Below are 6,505 nucleotides of genomic sequence, written 5' to 3'. Positions count from 1 at the left end.
TATCTGCTCTTGTCCTGGTTTTCCATAACACATCTCACCTCCTATCACACTGTGGAATCCACTTACTTTGTTTATTTTTTTACTATACATTTGCCCTCCTAGAACATGAGCTTCTTACGGGTATGATTTTTATGCTGTGTGCAGAGGTATCCCAAATTATTGCAAGTTCCTGGCATGTAGAAGAAATTCAGTAAAATCATATTGATTCAATAAATCCTTTGAAAGTCCTCTATGCTGAGGCTATAATTTCATTTATTTTTTATTACAATTTTGTTTTCATAAGATGTATTTAGTTTAAGGAGTAAAGAGAAATTTCTAACTTTTTCCCTTTACAATATCATTAATTTGACAGTTTAATCATTACCAATTTGTTAAGCATACTGATTTTATTATATGTTTAGTTCTCATATGCAACTGGTTTGTTGATAAATCTTCTTTATTTCATTGATAGTCTGTCTTAAGCTATAAATACCATGTTCTAATTCATGGCTATGTTAATTCCAGGTAGACATTCTGGGGTACCCAGCATCCCAATCTTCTTTTTCTGGATTCAGAATCTAGAATTACAATGTGGTAGAATCTCCTTTTGTGTTTCGAGAAGACTTGACCCTTCTTCAGCTTTTTTTTTTTTTAATAATAAATTTTATTTTTATATTCCCCCATACAATTGCAAACCTCCCATTCTGACCCCAATCCCTCCCCTCCCAGCCCCCACCCCCCAAAAAGTGTCTCTGGTTCATAGTTTTTTGTTGATTTTGATTTTCACTTTCTTATAGTTATTCATTTTCCTGGTCCCTTATTTAAGTTTTCTAGATTCCTGCTATGAGTGAGACCATCCGGTATTTTTCTTTTTCTTTTTGGCTTATTTCGCTGAGCATGATCCCTTCCAGTGCCATCCATGTTGCTGCAAATTGCATGTGTTTATCTTTTTTGAATGCTGAGTAATATTCCATGGTGTATACGTACCACATCTTCTTGATCCATTCATCTATTTTTGGGCATTTGGGCTGTTTCCAAAGCTTAGCTATTGTAAATAGTGCTGCTATAAATATAGGGGTGCAGGTGTTCTTTGGAATTGATGTTTCTGTGTCCTTTGGGTAAATACCTAGGAGTGGAATTGCTGGATCATATGGAAGCTCTATGTTTAGTAGGTCCAGAAATCTCCACACAGCTCTCCATAGTGGTTGGACCAGTTTGCACTCCCACCAACAGTGTAGAAGAGTTCCTTTTTCTCCACAACCTCGCCAACATTTGCTGTTGCTAGTTTTTTTAATATGTGCCATTCTCACTGGTGTAAGATGGTATCTCATGGTAGTTTTGATTTGCATTTCCCTGGTTACAAGTGATGTTGAACATTTTTTCATATGTCTGTTGGCCATTTGCATTTCCTCTTCAGCTTTTCCAACCCCCAAATACTGTCCACAGCTGTAAGTACAGGGCACTGACACAAAAGATCAGTGAAAGCAAGAGTTGGTTCTTTGAAAAAATAAGCAAAATTGAAAATCCTTTAGTTAGGTTTACAAAAAAAAGAAGTGAGAAAACCCAAATCAATAGAATCAGAAAGGAAATAGGCAAAATTACAAAAGATACTGGAGAAATACAAAGGATCATTAGAACCTATTACAAAAGTTTCTATGCAAGCAAAACTTTCTGTGGTGTATTGTTCCCTGGAAGGCTTGCTTGGCTATTTGTATTTTTCTTTTCCCCAAGTTGGCTTTTTGGTTTGTTATATGTGTAGGACCACCGTGCCACTGGTGTTAGTCCCCTGTGCTCTTCCCTCCCCTGTCTGCCCCTCACCCTCCCCTGCAGAATGTCCCTGATTTATAGTTGTCTGCCAATTTTTTAAAAAAATTTTCCCTGTGATCCCTTATTTGGTTCTCCTACATTCCTCCTATCAATGAAACCATTTGATATTTTTCTTTTTCCTTTTGATTTACTTCACTGAGCATAATTTCTTCTAGTTCCATCCATGTTGCTGAAATGACATTAGTTTATATTTTTGATTGCTGAATAGTATTCCATTGCATATATATACCACATCTTCTTGATCCAGTTATCTATTTTGGGAAATTTGGATTGATTCCATATCTTACCTATTATAAACACCCAATAGACGTAAGGGTGCCAGTATCCTTTTGGATTAATGTTTTTGTATTCATTGGTTAGATTCCTAGGAGAGGAATTGCTGGGTCATATGGTAGCTCCATTTTCAGTAGTTTGAGGAAAATCCACACAGCTATCCATAGTGGTTGAACCAGTTTGCCTTACCACAAGCAGTGTAGGAGAGTTCCTCTTTCTCCACATCCTCGCCAACATTTGTTGTTGCTAGTTTTTTTTTTTTTTTTTAATGTGCCATTCTAACTGGTGTAAGGTGGTATCTCACTGTGGTTTTGATTTGCATTTCCCTGATTACAAGAGATGTTAAGCCTCTTTTCATATACCTGTTGGCCATTTGCATTTCCTCTTTGGAGAAGTGTCTTTTTAGCTCTTCTGCCCATTTTTTGACTGGGTTATTTACTTTGCTTTTGTTGAGTCATGTCAACTCTTTGTAGATCTTTGTGATCATTCTCTTATCAGTAGTGTTGTGTACAAAAATTGTCTCCCATTCAGTAGGTTGTCTCTTTGTTTTGGTTAATGTCTCTTTTGCTGTATAGAAGCTCTTTAATTTGATGTAATCCCAGCTGTTCATCTTTTCCTTCACTTTCTTTGCTTTGGGAGATGAGTCTTTAAAGATGTTACTGAGATGTGTGCAATGTAGTCTTTTGCCTATATTTTCTTCTACATATTTTATAGTTTCAGGTTTTTCTCCATTTTGAGAGTTTTTTGGTGCTTGGTGAGAGGTTGTAGGCTAGCTTCATTCTTTTGCATGTCCAGTTTTCCCAGCAGCACCATTTGTTGAACAAACTGTCCTTGTTCCATTGCATTTTCTTTGCTCTTTTATCAAAGATTAGTTGTCCATAAATATGTGGGTTTATCTCTGGGTTTTCTATTCAGTTTTATTGGTCTGTGTGTCTGTTTTTGTTGCAGTACCATACTGTTTTAATTATTATGGCTTTGTAGTATACTTTGAAGTCTGGGTATGTGATACCTCCATTCTCCTTTTTAGTTAAGAGAGCTTTGGCTATTTGAGGTTATTTGTGGATCCCTATGAATTTCATTGATATTTGTTCTATTTCTTTGAAGAATATCATTGAAATTTTTATCAGAATTGCATTGAATCTTTAAATTGCTTTTGGTAAGATGCCATTTTAATAATGTTAATTCTTCAATCCCATGAACAAGGGATGTCTTTCCATTTCATTGCATCTTCTTCTATTTCTTTTAATAATGTTCTATAATTTTCTTTGTATAGGTTACTTTCCTCCTCAGTTAAGTTTATTCCTAGGTATTTGATTCTTTTGGTTTTGATTGTAAATGGGATGGCTTTCTTAATTTCTTTTTCTTCAAATTGATTGTTAGCATATAGGAAAGCTACTGATTTCTGTGTGTTAATTTTGCATCCTGTTACTTTACTAAATTGGTTCATTATATTAGTTTTTCCAGCAGAATTTTTAGGGTTCTCTATGTACATTATCATATCATCTGCAAATAGTGATAGTTTTATATCTTGTTTCCCTATCTGGATTCCTTGTATGTCTTTCTCTTGTCTTATTGCTCTGGCCGGGACTCCTAGTAATACATTCAACAGCAGTGGTGACAGTGGACAACCTTGTGTTGTTCTTGATCTTAAAGGAAATGCTTTCAGCTTTTCACTATTTAGAATGATATTGGCTGTGTGTTTGTCATATATTACTTTTATCATATTAAGATATGTTCCTTCTATCCTGAGAATTTCAAGGGCCTTCATCATAAATGGATGTTGAACTTTGTCAAATGCTTTCTCAGCATCTATTGATATGATCATATGGTTTTTATTTTTCTTTTTGTTGATGTGTTGCCTTACATTAATTGATTTCTTATGTTGAACCATCCTTGTGCCCCTGGACTAAATCCCCCTTGTTCATAGTGTGTTTTCTTTTTGATGCATTGTTGGATTCTGTTGGCAAGGATTTTGTTGAGAAATTTTGTATCAGTGTTCATTTGGGAGATTGGCCTGTAGTTTTCTTTTTTGTGTGTTGTCTTTATTTGGTTTTGGTATTAGCATAATGTTGGCTTCATAGAATGTGTTTGGTAGTATTCTTTCTTTTTCAATTTTTTTGAAAGAGTTTGTGTAGGATAGGCAATAGTTAATTTCTGAATATTTGGTAGAATTCATTTGCAAAGCCTTCTGGGCCTGGGCTTTTGTTTTTTGGAGAGATTTTGATTACTGTTTCAATTTTCACTGCCTGTAAGTGGTCTATTTCTATTTCTCCTTTATCTATCTTTGGATGATTACATTGTTTTAGGAATTTGTCCATTTCTTCTAGATTGTTGAACTTGTTTTTGTATAAATGTTCATAGTAATCTCAATCTCTGATTATTTATTTGATTTTTACTGAGTCTTTTGTAATTTTTCCTCTTTCATTTATGATCCTGTTTGTTTGTATTATCTCCCATTTTTTTTTTCATGAGCCTGGCTAGAGGTTTGTCTATTTTGTTTATTTTTTCGAGGAACCATCTTTTGGTTTCATTGATCTTTTGGATTGTTCTTTAATTTCTATTTCATTATTTCTGCTATGATTTTTATTATTTCCTTTCTTCTTTTTTTTTTGTTCTTTTTTCTAGTTCTTTGAGAAGGGATATTAGGTTGTTTCTCTGAGTTCTTTCTTATTTCTTGATGTGAGCCTATATTGCTATTTACTTTCGTCTTATTACAGCTTTTGTTGTGTCCCATACATTTTCAAAAGTTGAGTTCTCATTGCCATTCATCTAAATGTATTTTTTAATGTCTTTTTTGATCTCTGCTTTAATCCAATGGTCTTCCAGCAGTCTCCATAAAGTGGGAGGGTTCCTTGCTTTCTTTTCATGGTTTATTTCTAGTTTGATGCCTTATTTGACTCTGCTACATTCCTGCTATAAGTGAGACCATCCAGTATTGTTTATTTTCTTTCTGGCTTATTTCACTGAGAATGATCCCTTTCAGCTCCATCCATGTTGCTGCAAATGGCATGAGTATATCCTTTTTGATTGTTGAGTAATATTCCATTGTGTATATGTACCTCATCTTCTTGATCCAGTCATCTGTTTTTGGGCTGTTTCCATAGCTTACCTATTGTAAATAGTGCTGCAATAAACATAGGGGTGCAGGTGTCCTTTTGAATTAATGTGTTTGTGCCCTTTGGGTAGATACCTAAGAGTTGAATTGCTGGATCACAGGGAAGCTCCATTTTTCGTAGTTTGAGGAACATCCAGACAGCTTTCCATAATGGCTGGATCAGTTTGCACTTCCACCAGCAGTGCAGGAGAGTTCCTCTTTCTCCACATCCTCACCAACATTTGTTGTTGCTAGTTTTTTTTAATATGTGCCATTCTCCCTGGTATAAGATGGTATCTCATTGTGGTTTAGATTTGCATTTCCCTGATTACAAGTGATGTTGAACATTTTTCATATGCCTGTTGGCCATTAACATTTCCTCTGTGAAGAAGCTTCTTTTTAGCTGTTCTGCCCATTTTTTGACTGGGTTATTTATTTTGTTTTTGTTGAGTCTCATCATCTCTTTGTAGATTTTTGTGATCAGTCCCTTATCATTGGTGTTATGTGCAAATATTTTCTCTCAATCAGTGGGGTGTCTCTTTGTTTTGGTTACTGTCTCTTTTGCTATACAGAAGCTCTTTAATTTGATGTAGTCCCAGCTGTTTATCCTTCCCTTCACTATCAATAGCTTGAGTGATGTGTCTTTAAAGATGTTACTGATTTATAGTTGTTTGTTGATTTTGATTTTCACTTTATTATAATTAGTCTTTTCCATGAGAAATGATGTAAAAATCATATAAAACAAAAATAAATTAAAAAAAAGATGTTACTGAGATGTATGTCATGTAGTGTTTTGCCTATACTTTCTTCTATATATTTTATGGTTTCAAAAAATATGGAATGTTTCATGAATTTGCATGTCATCCTTGTGCAGGGGCCATGCTAATCTTCTCTGTATGGTTCCAATTTTAGTATATGAGTTGCTGAAGTGTGCACCATTATTTTTTCCTTGTCTTGGGCTCTTGGAAGCTTTACTATTATGTGTCTTGCTGTAGTTTTAATTTCATTGTGGTAATTTGGTGTTTTTCTAGCTCCCTGTATGTATACTTTAATCTCCTTCTTCATGCTTGGGAAGTTCTCTTCAATTTATCTCCTTAAATAGTTTCTCGCTTCCTTCATCTCTCTCCTCACCTTCTGGGATTCCTATAACTCTTATATTTCCTTTCTTCATGGTGGCAGATAGTTTCAATGTTTTTCTTCATTCTTTTTCCTTTGTACTTCTCTTTCCTTTTAATTTTTTGTTCTTTTTATATCTGTGTCTTCAAGAGTACTGATTTGTTCTTCCATTACATTGATTCTGTTTTTGCTGTTTTCCCCAGAATTCTTTAGCTC

General features: G+C 34.6%; 1 non-coding gene across 1 annotated transcript; it reads right to left on the bottom strand.

Annotated features, from left to right (window-relative positions):
- Positions 1 to 6,002: 6,002 nt before the first annotated feature.
- On the bottom strand, positions 6,003 to 6,109 carry LOC119237807 (U6 spliceosomal RNA). Its single transcript, XR_005123442.1, has one exon. It is a non-coding gene; the product is annotated as a U6 spliceosomal RNA (small nuclear RNA).
- Between the last annotated feature and the right edge of the window lie 396 nt (positions 6,110 to 6,505).

This window comes from Talpa occidentalis, unplaced genomic scaffold (assembly GCF_014898055.3).
Source record: "Talpa occidentalis isolate TD23 unplaced genomic scaffold, MPIMG_talOcc4v2.1 talOcc4.10, whole genome shotgun sequence".
Taxonomy (NCBI): Eukaryota; Metazoa; Chordata; class Mammalia; order Eulipotyphla; family Talpidae; genus Talpa; species Talpa occidentalis.
The sequence above is the reverse complement of the archived record's forward strand: the minus strand, read 5'-3'. Positions and strand labels throughout refer to the sequence as shown.